This window comes from Aquarana catesbeiana, linkage group LG13 (genome assembly GCF_042186555.1).
Source record: "Aquarana catesbeiana isolate 2022-GZ linkage group LG13, ASM4218655v1, whole genome shotgun sequence".
In the NCBI taxonomy this organism is placed as follows: domain Eukaryota; kingdom Metazoa; phylum Chordata; class Amphibia; order Anura; family Ranidae; genus Aquarana; species Aquarana catesbeiana.
The window spans coordinates 165806059-165829743 of NC_133336.1; the positions used below are offsets into that span (position 1 = coordinate 165806059).

The following is a 23685-nucleotide window of genomic DNA, read 5'->3' on the forward strand; positions in this document are numbered from 1 at the left end:
GTGCTCTGAATCCCTTCCCATATCTTCTGAGGCTGACATAGAATCCTCACTTTGTTACCTCATGCTCCAGCGGTGCCATCTTGGCAGCAGCACGTCCCCTTGTCCTCTGAGCTTTTGGCTCAAATTTCTCTGCAATGCTGTCGGATCCTGGGGTGGATTGTGATATGTGTTGTCTTTGGTTTGTAAGCAAGCTGTCTCTTCTGCCCATCGCTGATTTTATCAATGCTGGAAGGGATTTCTGAGTCACGGAGGTGCAGAGCTCAGCTAAACAGCTTCCATTCCCCTCGAGCTCCAAGCCACGCCCCGAATAAGTACGTTTTCTTCTTCAATGACGGGCACTGATATGGCTGCACTGATGGGCACTGATACGGCAGCACTGATGGGCACCGATGAGGTGGCACCAATGAGATGGCACTGATGAGGTGGCACTGATGGGCACTGATAGGCAGCACTGATGGGCACTGCTAGGTGGCACTAATGGGCACTGATAGGTGGCACTGGTATGCGGCACTGATGGGCACTCATAGTTGGCACCGATGGGCACTCATAGGTGGCATTGATGGGTACTTATGGGTGGCACTGATGGGTACTTATGGGTGGCAATACTAGGTGGCACGGATGGGCACTGATCGGCACTGATAGGTGGGCACTGATGGGCACGGATGGGCACTGACAGGTGGCACCAATAGACACTGATGGGTGGCACTGATGACACTGATCGGTGACACTGATGCCCCTAAGGGTGGCATTGCTGGGCATCACTGCAATATAATGGTGCCAATCAGTGCCCATTTGTGGGCACTGATTGGCACAGATTGGGCACTGACTGGGCACATTGGGCACATGTGGATGGCCATGGGGTACATACCTGGCTATCCACGTGTTGCCCCCTTCCCTGGTGGTCCTAGTGGCGATCCTTGGTGGTCCAGTGTGGTCATCTGAGGGGGGCTGCATTGATAAACAATCAGCGCAGACCCCCCCTGTCAGGAGAGCCGCCGATCGGCTCTCCTCTACTCTCGTCTGTAAGACGCGAGTGAGGAAAAGCCGATCAACGGCTCTTCCTATTGACATCGTGAACAGCCGTGATTGGACACGGCTGATCACGTGGTAAAGAGCCTCCGCCACTCCACCGATCGCCGCGATGTGTGCCCCCGCGGGCGCGTGGCGGCATATTATCCTGCTGGACGTCATATGACGCCCAATCAGAATAACTGAAGCACCGCCCGGCCGGGCGGGAAGTGGTTAAAGGTGTTCAATAGGCGAAGCAAGGTAGAAACACATTAACATCAATAAAATTTGAATTGGTTTTATTATACAATTAAAAAACATGAGGAAATTATACCATCCATGTCAGGGCTATAGGTTCCACTTGATAGCATATATACAAAAGATACCACTCAACATGTTTTCGCTTTTGCAGCTTCTTCAGGAGTTTCTGGTAAGAAGTAAATTATGCTGGGAATAGTAAAGGACAGGGATGAGTTCTCAAGTTAAATTTGTTTGTTTAAAATAAGCAAACAACGTTGTTCAGTATAGAATAGGTACATTTAACACTGGTTACTAGTACACATATAAACAAAACAAAGCATATAATAATCATCTAAACGAACACCTTGAATACATAGGCATGCATAAACATGGAGGTAGCGAATCTCACCTAAGATGCCAAAGGGAGCCACGTATACACCTGATTTGATCATGGAGAAATTATACGTCCCATAAATGTTCAGAGCACCACCATCTGAATGTCTTGTTCAAATACGATCACAGGAGGAAAAGAATTTCTGTATCCCTAAAAGAGGGAGGATTGTACTTGAATGTAGGCCACCAGGAGTTTATACAAAACCCCCCCTCCTACCAGTCTGCTATCAGTATTGTATGGTAATAAACAAATAAATTTTACCTGGGCAAGAGGGTAATATCCAAATAGGAATCAAAAAATGACCCGCTGGGTTTCAAAGACCGACAGACCTGGATGCATGGCAAGCAAAGTTCAAACTAGAGCACAAGAATAAACTTGATATTGTAGTAATATGTGAATTAAGGACATAGACTTGCAACAAGCAAAATCTGTGATAAATGAAACAGAAAAATAGACTCAGGTAAGTGTAACAGTAAGTAAACTAAAGTTGCTCACTATCCAGTAAGCAGACAAAACAGGAAAAACTTACCAATCTGAATAGAGTATCCGAGATGCAGAGAGCAATTGAAGAGATATGCACTTTTCCTCCCAGTGACGGCCTCTGACAGAAAGTCACGGCATACAGCCACATTCTAATAAACCTCCCCATCCCAGCAGCGTCTGACGTCACTGCCGGGAGGCGGGAGCATAGTGAGCATGCCCGTACATAGGTACGTAATTGGACACAGAGGCGCTGGTGAAGTGACGTCAATTTAAGTACCTTTATCTAGGTGCCGTTGTATCCCTTTATTTATTATTCACATATGTTCACACATGTATAGATTATCAGTGACCGACTAATGCATAAAAAAGTGCTCCTGTGCATGTGCATAGCATCCAGTATTATATAGTTTATCAGTATTGCATTGCTGGGTTATTCAAAGAAGTGCTCCTGTACAAGTGTATGGTATCCAAAAACAGTCTACCCAGATGTAATAAAGTTCATGCGATTATAAAGTTCATGTGATTATAAAACCGCTAAGTGTAGTATAGAAAACTTGGTAATGGCACAAATAACATCACTAGACACGCACTAAAAATATGGGATCACATTCACAGAAAGGAAAAATGGGAATATAACTCACCACTAATACCACTAACAAATACAGAATATTTTATACCGGGTATGGAAGCTTGGTTTGGGAAATGGATAACACTAGTAAATGCACAACTGAAAGATATTATGGAACAAGGCAAAATTTACACGTACCACGAACTAAAGAGCAAAGGGGAGTGGAGATCGATAGATGAATGGCAATACAACCAACTAAAGCATTTTACAGAGTCCTTGCCCCAGCCAATAAGATCGGAAGCAAACCTGCTTCCCTTAGAGAAAATCTGTGTGGATAGGGGAAAGAAGAGGGTGATCTCAAAGATATATAGAGCACTTATGGAAAGGATTGGGCCGGAGATACCACCGTATATTGTAAAATGGGAGAATGAACTGGGAATATCCCTGAAAAAGGAAGAGATCAGACAAATATTGCGCTGGGTATTCGCCACTACAGTAAATAGTAATATGATAGAGACAAACTATAAATGTTTAGTTAGATGGCATATTACCCCTGATAAAGCACATAGATATCTAGAGGAAAAGTCACAATACTGTTGGCGAGGGTGTAAATAAATCGGGACGATGGCCCATATATGGTGGCAATGTCCGGAAATTAAAAAATATTGGGACGAGATAAGGCAAATAATAGGGGAAATAACCAAATAATGCTCCCAGACGACCCGTGGAACTGCCTATTTCACGGGATAAACATGCCAAACAAACAATATCTGAAAAGCTTATTGCCGCCACTCTTAAACGCAGCTAAAAGTCTTATTCCCAGACATTGGAAGGAACCAATAAGACCTACAACGAGGAATTGGTGTAATAAAGTTAATGAGATCCAAAATCTAGAGTATTTAAGGTTTGGCGATGGGGAAGGTCTGGAAGCTTATGAGGAAAAATGGCAGGAATGGGACAAATACAAACAAACTATGAGATACGCCGAAGCCATGGGAGCATAGGGAGCAGTAGAACGAGTGCACTAAGGGAATAGGAGAAAAACAGCGGTGGTTGATAAGCGGAATATAGAAGTGGAACTGAGAGTAAGGTCCGGAAAAGTGTCTGGTAGACAGGGGGGAGGGGGGGGTGGCGGGTGGGAGGGATAAGCTGCAGGGTGGGTTCGGGAGAATAAAGGTATTTACATATATGACATAAATCATTAAAATACAGATAGAAGGGGGAAAGGGGTGATTGCATAATTCAAATAAAAAAAAAAAAAAAAAAAAAAAAGCTACCATGATGTGATTTGAGAGGGGAATAAAATGAACGGAAAAGTTGATTTAAGTACCCCAAAAAAAAAAAACTGAAGTAGCTTGAAAATAAAAAAAAGAAAAAAAAAACAAAAACCGCTAAGTGTAAAAGTTTATGCAATTATACAATCTAGAGCATGCCGTGGTGTTCTTCACTCTGTTCACCACCCTTAGGTATTTAATGCTCACCTCAGAGCGTGCGACCTTGCAACTAAGCACAGTCAAAACACGCATATGAACCACCTCTGGGCTCTTGTAGTTACACAGGAATCATGGACTCGTCAGTATGGTACCTCAGTGAGTGTATAAAATAAAGACTTGATAGTGTAAAAGAGTTTAACAGTTTAATAAACAGAAAGCAAAAAAGGCCCCCAACTGGGGTACTCACATAGATTAGGTGTGCCAGTGCACCGCTCTATATCAGGTAAAACAATGGTAAATACCGGACTGGTATCGGGATGGTATGTTGTTCCTCTCTGTCAGATCACCTGTGCAAACTTGCTGTCCTGTCCCCTTCCCCTACGCGTCTCGATACAGGGGTTTCCGTATCTTCTTAAGGGGGAAATCAGGGCAAATATAGCCCTGACATGGATGGTTATATTGGGACAAATGGTATTTTGCAAAGTATATTGAGGACACTGTCTCCCCGTGGGGTCTCACGATACAAATTTTCCCCACAGTAAGCAAACTTGATCCCAATTTTAAACTAGAATGGGAAGACAACCTCCAGTCTTGTTCTATGAAAATGATGGATTTACTTTGCAAACAATATACCATTGAACTAATATCCCTTGACAAGGAAATTGAAAAACTTTATAAGGAGAATGAATTGATTACCTTGAATGAGCTCTTTCCATCTCGAGAGAGCACTTTGAAGGCTAATCTTGAGACATATGTTGCTGAAATACTTAAGACCAAAGAAAAAAAGTTCATCAGGGACAAACTGTCGTATGACAGTAACCAGGCCTATAACTGGGCCCAAACAAAAAACAGAAAGCATTATGATAAAACACGCAACCCTAAAGAATTCATTTATGAACCAAATGATTCTGATTCCTCTGCCTCTTCTGTTTCCTCTTTACAGGCAATGGATCACACTCAGATTGCCAGAACACAGGGTGTCTCTAAACCTAACAAAGGCAAAGATATCAGACCATCGGGTACCTCTTCTACATTTGTTAATGCACCGGTTCACTTGGAATCAATACCTAGCGCTAGCACTTTAAGCTCTTCACAAGCACTTTCATCTAATTCCCAGGTAAGCAATGCTACCTTCACTATGTCACAATCGGATTTTCGTCCGGCACCGATCTTCACCCAGCCGGTGTTCAACCAAAGGGAAACAGGGAGTGTGCATTCTTTGAATCTGAAATTAGTGAAAACCAATTTGAAGTAATTAATTTATCTTCCTTTCCACCTACAAAAGATCAAATATCTGTCTTGAGTCTTGGCCTCACCTTTTCCCCACACAAAGGGTGGATCAGTTTGAGTTAATTAGGGATTTAAATCTTTTTTCTTGCAAGCTGATGTTCAGGATTCTGCCTAAACAAGCCTAAACCATCTTCTCAAACTCCTTCATTTGATAATCCCCTTTGGAAACAAATGACCATTAGTGACATCAAGGCCATGGAGGAATTCATGGAACTATGGGAGGAGGATAACATTGATGAGACTGAATATTTGGAGGTTGAACGTATTTGGTCAGATTATGATAATCCATGTTTACCCTCCCCTCCGCCATCTATAATATCTATTTCCAAGTATTAGAAACCCAAATCCAGAGTTTTTCCAACACTCCAGGGAAACCCCAATGTTTAGGCCTTTACCAACCAGGTAACAAAATAAATTTGTCAAACCAAATGGAAAAAATTATCCCAATCCAACTTAATTCCATCTAAAAAAAAATGCTTTGTTTTTTTTTACAACAAAACAAACAGGTGACTATAAAACCCTCCGATAAAGAAGGTAACCTGATTAATGGACAATAATCATTATGAATCAATGGTTTTGGCTGTCTTGCGGAATCATGAATGGTACCGTAAAGTCTCAGCAAGTCATTTGGGAATAACTACAGTTTGATACCAACAACTTATTGGCTCGGCCTATGATCAAGGCCTAATCAATAAGAAAAACCTGGGAATTTTTAAATATACCCTCACCGCGTACACCAACTCTGTATGCGCTTCCTAAGATCCATAGAAATCCTCTCAACCCGCCTAGACGTCCCATAGTTTCAGGAAACGGGTGCCTTACCGAAAAAGCCAGTCAACTTATTGATTATTTCCTCAGGCCCCATGTGGAAGGCCTGGCGTCCTACCTCCAGGACACCAGTGACCTCCTCAGGATCCTGGATGAAATTACTATCCCAAAGGGGTCCTGGTTGGTTGCCCTTGATGTTGAGGCCCTCTACAACTCTATCCCCCATGACTTGGGGGTGAGAGTTGTAGAGGGCTTCATCTCTGAGAACAATGAGGCGCCCAAACTATACAATCAATTTATTTTGAATCTGCTCAGATTCATCTTAACCAAAAATATTTTTTATTTGGTGGCTCCCACTACCTCCAGATACAGGGGGTGGCTATGGGGACCAATTATGCCCCCTCCTATGCCAACTTGTATCTGCGGGGGTGGGAGCGAGATCTCTTTTTTAGAGACAATATGCAAATATTCTTTGAGCAGATACCAGTTTGGAGGCGCTTCATCAACGATATTTTCTTTGTCTGGACAGGGACCAAGGATCATCTCCTTGTTTTCCTCGATAGTCTCAAAATCAACCAGTATAATTTAAAATTTACCTTTGAATTGAACCAACAGAGATTGAGATTCTTGGACATTCAAATTTTGGTCAGCGAGGATGGAAGCATTCAACTCACTCTTTTCCACAAACCCTCTGCGGGAAACTCATTTTTGCATGCAGCCAGTTCTCATCCCGCCTCTCTCCTAGCCAGTGTGCCCTATGGGCAATACTTGAGATTGAGGTACAACTGTAATGAAGACCATCTTTTTGAAAAAGAAGACAAAGAGCTACAGCTGCGCTGAAGAGCATGTGGTTATAGCAACAAATGCCTCTAAAAGGCGTATATTAGGGCCAAAAGCAAAAATCGTGCCTCTCTAATACATGGATCCAAATCTGTCAAAGTTAATCTCGGGGTAAGAACGATAACATGTTTTTCTGGCCAGCATAGTCAGATAAGTGACATCCTACAAAAACATTGGTACCTCCTAATGGGAGATGACAATGTTTCCACACATCTTCAAAAATACCCTGAGATTACGAGGAGAACTCGCTCTCTCCATGATAGTTTTGTACATAGCCACTACATTTCCCACTCTAATATCTCCACTGATGCTAAAGGTACCAGGCCATGCCACAAATGTAATTTCTGCCGATACATCTATTCCATAGCATCACCCTCCCAAATGGGCGTTCACATAGACCTAAATCTGTGGTAATGTGCCAGTCGGTTGGAGTGGTTTATATAATGCTATGTGAACGCCACGCTTTTTACGTGGGCAAAACTAAGCGACCATTCTTTCACCGCATCAGGGACCATGTCTCCCTGGTCTCAAAAAAAAAAATGGAAACACCAATAAGTCGCCATATTGGTTTATTCCACAATTTTGATTGCTCAAAAATGCACTTTTTTGCCTTAGAGCACATTCCTCTAGGAGATAGAGGTGGTGACTACGACAAAATGCTTTTACAGTGTGAAGCACGATGGATACACAAATTATCTGCCCTAAAGTATCCTGGTTTGAATGACGCCTACAATTTCAAATCTTTTCTGTGATTATTTAATCACTTTCTGTACTACGGTATTTTCAATTATTATCATTTTCTTTTTTCTTTTTTTTTTTTCTCGATTAAATTTAACATTATTTTATTCATTTACAATATACAACTTTGGATCATTATTTATCATGACTGTTGTTATTTATACGTATGTAATTTGCCCTAATATATTGCATTATATAGGTGACTTGTGGGTCCCTGCCGAGATGCCACGGAGATGTCCAGTATTTCTAATCGATTTTTAAGAGTATAGAACTTTCTAAATATCGAACACATTTTCTATATATTCAATTTAGCTATATGCATTTGATTTGTTTATTTAAATTATCCTCATTTATGTTTATAATTCGTTCCTATTTTGACATCACCTATCTGTTTTGTAGTTCAGTTCAATGATCATACGGGCACCCCGGGCACTAATACAGCCTATGTTTGAATCAGCAAGTCTGTTTATTAGAGCCCTAGAGCTTTAAGTCCCTTTATCTAGGTGCCGTTGTATCCCTTTATTTATTATTTACATATGTTTAGTACTACACTGCATGCTGATATGTTCCGACATCTTTGATTGCCGTGACACTCAAGACATGCAGCGTTGAATCCCCTCTCGGGGATATAACCAGTTCCTATGAACGGCTTCCCTTATTCAAAATGGCACTGCGGATTCTGACGCCCATCGGCGTCATACTCTGTGCGCCATTTTCCATTTTGGCACATACACATTGTGGTTGGCGACGCGATTGATGTCACTCCACATGCGCCTCTGTGTCCAATTACGCACTTATGTATGGGCATACTCACTATGCGCCTGCTTAGTGAGTATGGGGAGGTTTATTAGAATGCGGTTGTATGCCGTGGCTTTCTGTCAGAGGCCATCACAGAGAGGAAGAGCCCATATCTTCAATTGCTCTCTGCATCTCGGATACTCTATTCAAATTGGTAAGTTTTTCCTGTTTTGTCTGCTTACTGGATAGTGAGCAACTTTGGTTTACTTACTGCTACACTTACCTGAGTCTATTTTTCTGTTTCATTTATCACAGATTTTGTTTTCTGCAAGTCTATGTCCTTAATTCACATATTACTACAATATCAAGTCAGTTCCGCTGCGCATGTTCATTCTTGTGCTCTAGTTTGAACTTTGCTTGCCATGCATCCAGCTCTGTTGGTCTTTGGAACCCAGCTGGTCATTTTTTGATTCCTATTTGGATATTACCCTCTTGCTCGGGTAAAAATTATTTGTTTAGTACCATACAATATTGATAACAGACTGGTAGGAGGTTTTTTTTGGTATAAACTCCTGGTACTCCGCCTACATTCAAGTACAATCCTTCCTCATTTAGGGATACAGAAATTATTTTCCTTCTATGATCATTTCTGAACAAGACATTCAGATGGTGGTGCTCTGAACATTTATGGGACGTATAATTTCACCATTATCAAATCAGGTGTATACGTGGCTCCCTTTGGCATCTTAGGTGAGATTTGCTACCTCCCTGTTTATGCATGCCTATGTATTCAAGATGTTCGCTTAGATGATTCTTATATGCTTTGTTTATATGTGTACTAGTAACCAGTGTTAAATGTACCTATTCTATACTGAACAACTTTGTTTGCTTATTTTAAACAAATTTAACATGAGAACTCATCCCTGTCCTTTACTATTCCCAGCATAATTTACTTCTTACCAGAAACTCCTGAAGAAGCTGCAAAAGCGAAACATGTTGAGTGGTATCTTTTGTATATATGCTATCAAGTGGAACCTATAGCCCTGACATGGATGGTGTAATTTCCTCATGTTTTTTAATTGTATAATAAAACCAATTCAAATTTTATTGATGTTAATGTGTTTCTACCTTGCTTCGCCTATTGAACACCTTTAACCACTTCCCGCCCGGCCCATAGCAGATGACGGCCGGGCAGTGCTTCAGTTATCCTGACTGGGCATCATATGACGTCCAGCAGGATAACATGCCGCCGCGCGCCCGCGGGGGCACACATCGCCCCCTGCTGTTAATGTTTCTACCTTGCTTCACCTATTGAACACCTTTAAAGTCCCGGGGCTTGTTACCCCTTCTTCCCTCCTTTTTATCACTTGGGGGAGGGTTTGATATTCATCAGTCATTTTCTGGAGAAATAAGTGATGTCCACATGTGGGATGATGTTTTGATACCAGCAGATATACAGAAAGTTATGTCTGGGGTTCACAATGGAAATATTATTAACTGGAATTCTCTTACCTATGAAATTAAAGGAAATGTTCTTGTTGAACCCAAGCTCCAATGCAGGTCTTGGGTGGAAACTAGCTCATTATATATGCCATGCCACTAAATATAACCTCCAAGAAAAAGATTAATAAACAGTCGATAAACATGTGTGGACTGTTTTTATCTGCCAAACATTTATAATTGTATTTGAGAATCCTTGTGATCCAGGCACTTCTGCTTCCAGCCAGATCATTGTTTGGTTGCCAGCATTGTTTTACTTAGTTCAGGGGTGCAACGTCAAGGGTTGCAGTGGTAGCAATTACAACCTGGCCCCATGCTTCCCTGTGCACCTAGATTGGAGGGGCAGTGGGGTGGAATATAGAGGAACCATTCCCTACTTTTTCCTCCTACAGCTGCTGAATGTCTGTGGGAGGCATTCAGCAGCTGCAGGAGAAAAATAGAGGGTATCAGTTCCTCTATATGACACGCCGATGCCCCTCCTATCCAGCTTCTATCTGCTGCCCTCAGGCCCCTGTGCTCTCTTCCGGCCCTCCCGTGCTCTCTCATGGTCCCCCCTCCTCCCCACACAGTGCTAAGGTTTCCCCCCTCCCCTTTCCTGCTGGCTGCTGCGGGGGTTGTCCCAGGCTAGAGAGCGGGGAAGGGGCCAGTAAATATGTCATTTACTGGCCCCTTTCTTGCCTGAATGGACAAAGTCGGTGATTGGTACCGATCGCTCACTGTGTCCATTTATAAAAGAAGCATAGTAAACTGTTTACTACACTTCAGTTTGTGAAAGAATGGGAAGCTCTGTACAGGCATACCCCACTTCTAAGTACACAATGGGGTTTATTTACTAAAGCTGGAAAGTGCAATACCCCCGGCCTCTCTTCGGTGGATCTTGTTATGGATAGAATGCTGAGGTAAAGGACAAGGAAGTAAGGTACAAGTTGGAAGGGCGCAAACTCTGAAGCACTCACCATAGGCAACTTTGAATGAGAGGCGGACAAAAGTAGAGCCAAGCTACAAAGTAATAATGCCTGCATTGGTTAGGATAGATTGGTATAGAGGGTTGCGAGAATTGATTGTATATGCCTCTTGTAAGGTTAATTGCACTTGTATTTTATGACAAGATTATATGCTTGAGATGTGAGCTGTAAAATATGTTTATGTGCTTTGTTATCTAATAAACATCTTTGATTTAAAAAAAAAGCTGGAAAGTGCAAAATCAGGCTCACTTCTGCATAGAAACCAATGAGCTTCTAACCCCAGCTTGTTCAATCAAGCTTTGGTGATAAAACCTGGAAGCTCATTGATTTCTATGCAGAATTGAGCCTGATTTTGCACTTTCCAGCTTTAGTAAATAAACCCCATTGCGTACTTAAAAGTGGGGTATGCCTGTACAGAGCTATTTCTGTCCATTCATTCTGTGTAGCTGAGGCTGTAGAGATGGAGACTGAGGGCTGTGTCCTCAATCGCCTTTGTCTGTCTCAAAGGTGGAACATCAAAGGTCTGTTTAGACCACTGATATGAAGTATTTTACTGTATATAGAAAAATTGTATAATACATTCTTCAAGATGAACCCTAATGTAAACCTACTGTAATAGAACCTTAAAGCGGAGGTTCGCTGAAAAAAAAATATTAAAAGCCAGCAGCTACAAATACTGCAGCTTCTGACTTTTAATATATGGACACTTACCTGTCCAGGGCGCCCGCGATGTTGGCAGCCGAAGCCGATCCGTCGTTTGGCTCTCGGCTGCTGCCGCCGCCATCCTCGGTAAGGGAATAAGGAAGTGAAGCCATGCGGCTTCACTTCCTGGCTCCCTACTGCGCATGCGCGAGTCACGCTGCGCATCTTCACAGGTCCCTGCTCTGTTCTGGGACCTGTGTGTCTCCCAGAATAGAGCGGGGGAGGACGGGGTAAGTGCCGGAAGTGGCATAGATCACCGCAAGTGCCGCGGTGATCTATGCCAGAAAGTGGGAGCAAATACCTGTATTAGACAGGTATCTGCTCCCTCCTCCCCCCTGAAAGGTGCCAAATGTGACACCGGAGGGGGGAGGAATCCAAAAAGTGGTAGTTTCATTTTTGGGTGGAACTCCACTTTAACAATAAAACCCATATATTGTGGGACTGTTAAACTAAGTTTAGTGGTAGGTATACTATATCAATCAATAGTGGGCATGCTTTTGGCATTTTCTCTTAGCAGACCTGTACTGTTTACAATTACATACAGAACGAGAGTCAGAAAACCATAGTTATTTTATATGATTTTTGCGAATACATTTTTTTACAGATATAAAGCCCCACTTCAGCCTGCCATATGTTTTTTCCAGAGATGGGCTTCATTTTTATGTAAATATACCGTAAAAAGAACACCTCATTAAAATAATAATGCCAAACTGGATTTATAAATTATAAAAAGAAAAAAGAAAAAAAAAGAAAAATGTGTTTAGAATTTGACAGATACAACACGTCTGCAACTGTGACATTGCTCTGTGGATCACTTGTTAGCCAGGGTATCAATAGCGAATTTGAGCCTCTTCCATGATCTTAACAGTTTTTAGCTGAACATTTTTTTTAACTGAAGTCAAGCCATCAGACAGTTGCAAATCAGTGGTCTTGCTATCAGACGAGTATTTTTTGGTTGGATTTTAAACACACAAAATCTAAATATAACATAATGGATGTGTGACAGCTCTGTATAATCATTATATTATATGTTACATCACCCTCTCTAACATTTACAATACGGTAAGATTTTACTGTGGAAATTTAAAGATACAGAGCCCCAAATATCAACCCATTGGCTACATAGTGACATTTTTCCAATACTTCTAAATGGGTAAAAAAAAAATTCTCCCATTGGACCAATACGTTTACAATGCAGATGTGTCATACACACCCCCCTCTATGATATCTTACAATACGGTAAAATTTTACTGTGGAAATTTAAAGATACAGAGCCCCAAATATCAACCCATTGGCTACATGGTGACATAATTGCAATATTTCAAATTGGGTTCAAAAAATTTTTTCCCATTGGACCAATACGTTTACAATGCAGATGTGTCATACACACCCCCCTCTATGATATCTTATAATACGGTAAGATTTTACTGTGATGTTTGAACCCAATTTGAAATATTGCAATTATGTCACCATGTAGCCAATGGGTTGATATTTGGGGCTCTGCATCTTTAAATTTCCACAGTAAAATTTTACCGTATTGTAAGATATCATAGAGATGGGTGTGTATGACACATCTGCATTGTAAACGTATTGGTCCAATGGGAGAATTTTTTTTAACCCATTTAGAAGTATTGGAAAAATGTCACTATGTAGCCAATGGGTTGATATTTGGGGCTCTGTATCTTTAAATTTCCACAGTAAAATTTTACCGTATTGTAAGATATCATAGAGGGGGGTGTGTATGACACATCTGCATTGTAAATGTATTGGTCCAATGGGAAAAAAATTTTTGAACCCAATTTGAAATATTGCAATTATGTCACCATGTAGCCAATGGGTTGATATTTGGGGCTCTGAATCTTTAAATTTCCACAGTAAAATTTTACCGTATCGTAAGATATCATAGAGATGGGTGTGTATGACACATCTGCATTGTAAACGTATTGGTCCAATGGGAGAATTTTTTTTTAACCCATTTAGAAGTATTGGAAAAATGTCACTATGTAGCCAATGGGTTGATATTTGGGGCTCTGTATCTTTAAATTTCCATAGTAAAATCTTACCGTATTATAAGATATCATAGAGGGGGGTGTGTATGACACATCTGCATTGTAAACGTATTGGTCCAATGGGAGAATTTCTTTTTTTACCCATTTAGAAGTATTGGAAAAATGTCACTATGTAGCCAATGGGTTGATATTTGGGGCTCTGTATCTTTAAATTTCCATAGTAAAATCTTACCGTATTATAAGATATCATAGAGGGGGGTGTGTATGACACATCTGCATTGTAAACGTATTGGTCCAATGGGAAAAAAATTTTTGAACCCAATTTGAAATATTGCAATTATGTCACCATGTAGCCAATGGGTTGATATTTGGGGCTCTGTATCTTTAAATTTCCACAGTAAAATTTTACCGTATTGTAAGATATCATAGAGGGGGGTGTGTATGACACATCTGCATTGTAAACGTATTGGTCCAATGGGAGAATTTTTTTTTAACCCAATTTGAAATATTGAAAAAATGTCACTATGTAGCCAATGGGTTGGTATTTGGGGCTCTGTATCTTTAAATTTCCACAGTAAAATCTTACCGTATTATAAGATATCATAGAGGGGGGTGTGTATGACACATCTGCATTGTAAACGTATTGGTCCAATGGGAGAATTAGTTTTGAACCCAATTTGAAATATTGCAATTATGTCACTATGTAGCCAATGGGTTGATATTTGGCGCTCTGTATCTTTAAATTTCCACAGTAAAATTTTACCGTATTATAAGATATCATAGAGAGAGGTGTGTATGACACATCTGCATTGTAAACGTATTGGTCCAATGGGAGAATTTTTTTTGAACCCATTTAGAAGTATTGGAAAAATGTCACTATGTAGCCAATGGGTTGGTAATTGGGGCTCTGTATCTTTAAATTTCCACAGTAAAATTTTACCGTATTGTAAGATATCATAGAGGGGGGTGTGTATGACACATCTGCATTGTAAACGTATTGGTCCAATGGGAGAATTAGTTTTGAACCCAATTTGAAATATTGCAATTATGTCACTATGTAGCCAATGGGTTGATATTTGGGGCTCTGTATCTTTAAATTTCCACAGTAAAATTTTACCGTATTGTAAGATATCATAGAGGGGGGTGTGTATGACACATCTGCATTGTAAACGTATTAGTCCAATGGGAAATTTCTTTTTTTACCCATTTAGAAGTATTGGAAAAATGTCACTATGTAGCCAATGGATTAGTATTTGGGGCTCTGTATCTTTAAATTTCCACAGTAAAATCTTACCGTATTGTAAATGTTAGAGAGGGTGATGTAACATATAATATAATGATTATACAGAGCTGTCACACATCCATTATGTTATATTTAGATTTTGTGTGTTTAAAATCCAACCAAAAAATACTCGTCTGATAGCAAGACCACTGATTTGCAACTGTCTGATGGCTTGACTTCAGTTTTTTTTAACGGAAAGTGGCTTAATGTTTCATAACATCTAAAAGTTGGGATTCTTCCAAAAGGAACAGAAGAGCTGAAAACACCTTTCGGCAGCTATCACACTTAGATCCGCATAATGAATATGGTATAGCATATTATTTAACCCACTTCCACCCACCCTAACATTCCCTTAAAAGGTTCTTAACGCCCAGGGGGTGAGAAGGAGTGGCGATCATGTATATGTGCGGTGTGTGGGCATTAAAGCCAAGCTTTTTGCTGCCGCACATATGGGTTACTGGGGCATAAAGGGGTAAAAAAGCATGCAGAGTAGCATGCATGAGTAAAATAAACAATTCTATCCAAACGTGCATTTTTATGCATTTTTGGTGTTCCTTTAATGGACAGTTGAAGTACCTGAATATGACCTGTTATCAGCCTCTTGCAGTGTCTGTACAGCAGGACTGGAGCATGAGAGGAAGTAGCAGCACAAGAACCAACCAGGTCATGTGCTGGTAGGAGGAAAAGCAGAGTGACAGACAATTGAGTTAATCACTGTGCTGCTTTTTCTTTCCCTAGTCAATAACAGGGTAACATGCTGGGGTTGGTCCGGGATGACCTAGGCTCAGATGAAATGGGTTGATGTTGTGGCAGAAAAAAAATACTTTAGGAGAAATCTCTGGATTGAGACTGAACTGCAACAAAATCTGTTTTGTTATTATATCTATAACCACTTGCCGTCCACCATATCGCAGAATGACGGCGGCAAAGTGGTTGCGATATCCTGACCGGAATTCATATGACGTGATCAGGATAACAAGCCGCCGCACGCCCCCGGGGGCGCGCATCGCACGTGATCATTGTTGCGGCGCAACTCCGATCTAGGTAAAGAGTCTCTGAAGGAGACTTTTTACCACGTGATCAGCCATGTCCAATCACGGCTGATCACGATGTAAACAGGAAGAGCCGTTTATTGGCTTTTCCTCACTCACGTCTGACAGACGTGAGTAGAGGAGAGCCGATCGGCTGCTCCTCTGACGGGGGGTCTGTGCTGATTGTTTATCTGCGCAGCCCAACCCCCCCCCCCCCCCCGAGGATGCCCACCCAGGATCATCAAGGATGCCACCAAGACCACCAGGGATGGCCCCCACTGATGACCATAAGATATGGCATCTCTGGTGGCCATGGGTGGCAATGTGTGCCCACACATGATGCCAATATGTGCCCACACAATGACAATCAGTGCCCACCAGCAATACCTGCCAGTGCGTCAATAGCAGCGATGCCCATCAGTGCCATCTATCAATGTAAATCAGTGCCACTCATCAGTATCCATCAGTGCCACCTATCAGTGCCCATCCATGCTCATCAGTGCCCACCTATCAGTGCCCATCAGTTCCACCCATAAGTACCCATCAGTGCAGCCTTTCAGTGCTGCCTATCAGTGCCCATCAATGCCACCTATGAGTGCCCATCAGTGCTGCATATCAGTGCCCATCAGTGCCACCTATCAGTGCCCATCAGTGTTGCATATCAATGCCCATCATCAGTGCCACCTCATCTGTGCTCATCAGTGCCACCTGATCAGTGCCCGTCAGTGCAGCCTCATCAGTGCCCACCAGTGAAGGAGAAAATGTACTTATTTACAAAATTGTATAACAGAAACAAAGAAAACCTTTTTTTTTCAAAATTTTCGGTCTTTTTTAATTTTTTTAGCAAAAAATAAAAACTCCAGAGGTGATCAAATACCACCAAAAGAGAGCTCTATTTGTGGGAACAAGATGATAAAAATTTAGTTTGGGTACAGTGTAGCATGACCGCACAATTGTCATTTAAAGCTGAAAACTGGCTTGGGCAGAAAGGGGGGAAAGTGCCCTGTATTGAAATGGTTCAATGTGTTATGTATTTTAATCTTGTTATTTTTGGCTGGAGTTCTTCTATAACCACTTCAGCCCCGGAAGGATTTACCCACTTCTTGACCAGGCCATTTTTTGTGATATGGCACTGCATCGCTTTAACTGACAATTTCACGGTCATGCGATGTTGTACACAAACAAAATGTGAGATCCTTATTTTCCCACAAATAGAGCTTTCTTTTGGTGGTATTTGATCATCTCTGCGGTTATTATTTTTTGCGCTATAACCCTTTCATGACTAAGCCTATTTTTGACATTTGGTGTTTACAAGTTAAAATCCGTATTTTTTGCTAGAAAATTACTTAGAGCCCCCAAACATTACATATATTTTTTAGCAGAGAATCTAGAGAATAAAATGGTGGTTGTCGCAATATTTTATATATCACACGGTATTTGTGCAGCGGTGTTTTAAACGCAACTTTTAGGGAAAAGTGACACTTTCATAAATTTTAAAAAACCAAACAGTAAAGTTAGCCCAATTTTTTTGTATAATGTGAAAGATGATGTTATGCCAAGTAAATAGATACCAAACATGTCACGCTTTATAATTGCACGCACTCGTGGAATGGCGACAAACTACGGTACCTAAAAATCTCCATAGGCGACGCTTTAAATTTTTTTTACGGTTACCAGGTTAGAGTTACAGAGGAGTTCTTGTGCTAGAATTATTGCTCTCACTCCGACGATAGCGGAGATACCTCACATATGTGATTTGAACACTGTTTACATAGGCGAGCGCGACTTCCGTATGCGTTTTCTTTGCTGCGCGAGATCGCGGGGACGGGGGCGCTTTAAATTTTTTTTTCTTATTTATTTTATTTATTTTTATATTTATAAATTGTGTTTAAAAAAAAAAAAAAATGATCACTTTTATTGCTGTCACAAGGAATGTAAACATCCCTTGTGACAGTAATGGGTGGTGACAGGTACTCTTTATGGAGGGATCGGGGGTCCAAAAGACCCCCGATCCCTCCTTTGCACTTCAAAGTATTCAGATCGCCATTTTCAATAATTCTGAATACTGTATATTTTTTTAAAACCGGCGCCATTGGCAGCCGAGTAAACGGGAAGTGACGTCATGACGTCGCTTCCGTGTTTACAATTAGGAGGCTGGAGCGTAGTAGCTTACGGCTTCGTTCCAGTATGTCCCTAGCCGTCGGAGCTAGCGGATTGGCGATCGGGCCTCCTGGTGGAACGGGAGGCTCGGTAAGAGCAGCGGGAGGGGGGGGGACGTCCCCTCCCGCTCCTCCGGTATAACAGCTGAGCGGCTTTTAGCAGCATTGGTTGTTATACCTGGAAAGCCGGTCACATTTCTTCATCAGTTTAGTCCAATATGTATTCTTGTACATATTTTTGGTAAAAAATCACAATAAACGTATTTTGATTGGTTTGCACAAAAGTCATAGTATCTACAAAATAGAGGATATATTTATTATTTATTTTTATTATAAATTTTTATTAAAAATTTTTTTTTTTACTAGTAATAGCGGTGATCAGTGATTTTTTGCGCAGCCATGCCAACCTACCGCAGTATAATGACGGCGGCTGGTCGGCAAGAGGTTAAGTATAGTATAATTTGGTAAAATCTTGGGAAAGAAAAGAAAAACTCCTCTTTCATTTAAAAGATAAAGTAAAAAAAAAATATGTTCTTAAAATTACCTTTACATATCCATCCGACTATCTATAATTTTGTGTACAAGATCCACAGAAATGAAATCCTCCCTAATAATGTCTGTTCTCTTCTTAGGTAGTGGGGGTTTTAGGGTAGTGTCAGGAATCGGTAGCAGGGATGGCCAAATCTTCATAGCTACACTAGGAAACCGTGAGCAGACTATATATAGTAAAGTAAATGTATTTATAGTAAAACAAAAGACAACTAAACACCAACAAAAAGGAAACACAGCAAACATGAAGATATACAGTAAGTGAACCACAACCATATAGCCAAAATGCCTAACTAGCCATCTAAGTAACAGGAAGCCTAATGAATAAACAAACTATTTGTAGCACTATCCCAAAGGAGCTGCTTGAGTTCAGGCCTATTTCCCCCTCACAGCACCCGCAGCCAAGCAAAAGAAATTTCCACACTCTCTCCAATGGCTCAAAAGGTCTAGGGGTTTTGGTTTTTAGTGTTTATTATTGGTAGATGGAAGCTGGATAGGATTTGGGGGTACATGCAATGCTCAGAACTGAAGAAATCACAAAACTCCAAACAGTTGAGGACCTGCTAAAGTTACTGGCTGCTATGATCCAAACTGAACTGTGATGCACACCAGTGGGAGTAATGGTGCAGCTGAAACAGGGGGTAAAAGTCCCCAAAAAATGTTGAAGACACAGCACCTGGCTGCTCTAGGCTCAAAGTTAGAGGTGCTAAGGTGCTCTTGGCTGTCTTGCACTGCCCTTAAGCATCCCCCAGTCCCAGACATGTAAGGTATTGCACTTCACTGTCCTCTCTTTGCTTTGGGTAAATGGTTGGCTTGTACTTACTCAGACTCCTTAAGTAGCTTCCAGAATCCACAAGGTTGCTGTGCTGGCCTTTTGCTGAACAGGCTGCTTCTGGCTTGGCTTGAAGTTTGCAGCTAAGCCTAGCTGAAACTGCAGCTGAGTGATGTAGTGGAGTCTCCTTTCTCTCTCCTTTGCTCTTGCTCCTTCTCTTCTGCCTCAGGGGGTCAGAGACCCAAGCACAGGGGTCACTTCCAGACAGCTGGACTCTGCTCCCAGACCGCCAGGCTAATTATGGGCTGTTTCCCCACCTTTTTGGGCCCGCCTCCTCAGGGATTGGTGGAAACTCCATAAATATCCAGGCTGCAGCCTCTATCCCTCTGCTCACTATGTTCTGGAAACATCCAGTGAGTTCCAGAAATCAGGGGAGGTAACAGAGTCACAGCCTGTGAAGGACTGCCCAGTCTCTGAAACACAATTAACACATGCTGTTTTGCTTACAGGGGAGACAAAATTTACATGTCAACTCCTCTACTGCTGTTGTATCGCTGTTTGTGGTGCTCCTCCATTCTCTTAGATCCCCCATCACTGCATTCATCATCATCATCATAAGTCTTAAAGCTTCTTCTGTGGTAGAAGCTACACTGTGTTTAACCTCATTGTTGAGGTATGTGTAACTGAATCTCTTATCCATACAGAATGCCTGCTTTATGACTCGGGTACATATAATTCAAGTCTGATTTTGAAAGGAGATTTGGACATTAAAACCAAATATTATATTAAAAATGATGAATGTTTTGCACTTGTTTGTGTATTAGATGGATTCCTGTCAGCTGTAGTATTGGTGCGCAATTGCCATGAGTGCAGTAAAAAGGGCTCATTTTGTAGAGTGACTTATGGCAATCCCACAGCATTGCTAACATTGGATGCAGAGTCTGTGACTAAGTTGTTTTGTACATGGGTACATGGGTACAAAATTTACAAAATTTACATTTACATGTCATCTACATTAGCGATGATGAGGGTGTTTTATATATATATATATATATATATATATATATATATATACACAGGGCTTTTTTTCAGCGGGAACGCGGGGGAACGCAGTTCCGGCACCTCTAGCACTTAATGTATGTAATAGCATGGGGTCTGGAGTGTGCTAGAGGGTCTATTGATGTTGGCTGCTGGGGGATCTATTGTCACTGGTGGGGATCTGATTTTGTGTGAGGGTCTATTGTTGCTGATGTGGAATCTATTGTTGCTTGGGGGGGTCTTATGTTGCTGGAAGGGATCTACTGTTGAGGGAGAGGTCTATATTTACTAGCTGCTGGAGGATCTATTGATGCTGGCTGCTGGGAGATCTGTTGTTGCTGCTGGGGGGTCTAATGTTGCTTGGGTGGATATTTTGTTACTGGATGTGATATTTTGTTGTGGGTGGTTCACTGTTGCTGCAGGGAATCTATTGTTGTTGGGGTGGAGTCCATTGTTGCTGGCGGAGTCTATTGTTGTGTAGGGATCTATTGCTGGCATTTTATTGTTGCTGGCTGCAGGGGATCTATTTTACTGCTTTTCTTTTTATCATTAACATGTTCCATACAAATCATTTAGTACCACAAAATGATACTTGGTTCTGTATTCTCTAAAAGGGGCAGTACTGGTAGGTGGGTAGGGGGGTGGAATCAAGGGATGGTGGTCAGAGGTGGGTAGGGGGCAGAGACAAGGGGTGACTCAGACAGGGGGAGTTCCTGCACCTATTCTCTGAGAAAAAAGCCATATATATATATATATATATATATATATATATATATATATATATATATATATATATATATATACACAGGGCTTTTTTTCAGGGGGAACTTGGTGGAACTCAGTTCCACCACCTCTGGCTCAGACCCTTTGGTGCCTGCTCACCACAATCACTTGTAAACACAGAAGTGACAGCTCTGCACTCTGTATGTAATGCAATCCTTGTATTTAATGCCCCTTTAAGACCCTCCTACTGTTTTCGTGAAATTTGACTGAACACACCCACTATTTTATGTGATTTGGGGGTGTGTGTAGGGGGAGGAGTTTTGTGGGGCCGTGGTTAAGTTCCAGCACCTATTGCTTGAGAAAAAAAGCCCTGCATATATATATATATATATATATATATATATATATATATATATATATATATATATATATATATATATATATATTAGGCTCACTTCTGCATAGAAACCAATGAGCTTAAATGTACTTAAATGAACCAATGTACTTAAAAGTGGGGTATGCCTGTATCTCACAAAAATGAGTACAGTAGGCGCGCCGATATTGTGTTTCCAGCGCGATCAAATCACCGATGCGAGGCTGGGCTTCTCGCACTCGCCGCCCGCGAGACCTTCCACGATGGGCTCGCGCTGTTAATTAATACATTCTCAAACTGTTGTTGCTACATGCAACTGCGGGGTGGCGCTGGACAAAAACCTATGTGCGCATGTCAGCTTTAGTTCAGTCCTCCTCTGAGACCCTGGTTGGATCCCAGCCATGGCCAATCTTTTTTCAAATCCAAAACTTACAGTAACTTGTTTGCAAAGTCTATTTATTGTCTAATTGTTATAATTGCTGTTTTGTTTAATTGTTAATTGTTATTTTCTTACTGCAGTGCAGTATTATTAGTCTATTGCGTTTCCTTGTGTGCATGTCAGCACTCTCTACAGTACAGATTATCATGCATATTCTTTGCTCTATGACTACTGTACTGTACTTGGAGGCAAAGCAGCGACGCAGCTACTGTACTCCTGCAGGTGCCTGGGCGCAGGGCACGTGGGAGTTGGGTGAGGCTCTGCTACAGTACGGTAATGTATGTGGTCCTGCGTGTGAATGTTTCACTACTGTACAGTACTGTATGTACTGTACCTGTACTCCTGCAGCCCTCCCTTGCCAGCTGAAGTCAGTGGGCACGGTACAGCACACATTGCACCCTGGCCGGGGGGGGAATCTGCACGGACCAATTAAATTATGTCTGCTCCGTGCTCTTACACAACTGCTGCAAAGCCCGTTCACTGTACAGTACTGTACAGTACATGTGTGCCACTCCACGCTCATGAACCCTTCAGCCGGTGTGGGACGCCATTCGGCAACGCTGTGAATTATGGTCTTTGTAGTTCTGCCATGCAGTGATGTGTTCATGGTCTTTGTGGTGGACAGGCTGTTACCCTGTACAGTACTTGCTACAGTATACTGTACTAAACACTGTTTCTATGCTCTCCTGTAGCAGAATCGGGAGGCATGCCCATAGGATTATCATGGGTGGAATTCCGCTTTAGTTACAGTATAGTGCCAGGACCTGACACTGTCCTCCATGCAACTAGCCCAAAGGACTAAGGTGCACATGTTGTTTGATTTTAAATCTCAGTGTTCACAGAAAATTATCAGCAAGTCAGAAGATTTTTGTGATCATTAACAAGAACTACTTTCCCCCCCTTTACTGTAAGACAGTCCTAGGCAACCTACTGTAATCCTTGTTCAAGCCTCCATAGGGGTTGGAATTGGGCCATTCATGTTCACACTCAGCAGTCCTCCAATGGGTATCTCTAGCCAAAATCATTTTTTTTGGGTCATACTAGGAAACACTTTTGTCAAGTTTTTATTGCTGCCTACAGTTTGTCCCTATTGGGAAGATTAATTCTCTCCTTATACTGTACAGTAGGTAATAGCGACCATTCTTTCAATGGGGATACCTACAGTACAGTACAGTACTGTATGTCTCTATTGGGAAGATTAATTCTCTCCTTATACTGCTTATACTGTACAGTACTGTACAGTAGGTCATAGTGACCATTCTTTCAATGGGGATACCTACAATACAGTACAGTACAGTAGTGTATGTCCCTATTGGGAAGATTCATTCTGTCCTTATACTCCTTATACTGTACAGTACTGTACTGTAGGTCATAGTGACCATTCTTTCAATAGGGATACCAAAGTACAGTACTGTACAGTACTGTATTCCAGTGTTAACTATTTATGATGGATTTCCCTTCACTTTGGAGAGAATTCTGTTCACTCTCTGTTGTGTATCAAGGACAGGAGGTTTACGGAAATTTACTAGACAAACCACAAAATAAATCTTGACCAAACACTAAAATGACCAAAATGTTACAGTATATTACAATGTACTGTATACAGTATATTTTGTTAAGGAGATTTTTATAGCTATATTTTT

At 41.4% G+C, this 23685-nt stretch overlaps 1 pseudogene; it reads left to right on the top strand.

Moving 5' to 3' along the window:
- Positions 1-10103, top strand: part of LOC141116572 (C-reactive protein-like) — a 35218-nt pseudogene extending 25115 nt beyond the window's left edge.
- Positions 10104-23685: the final 13582 nt, after the last annotated feature.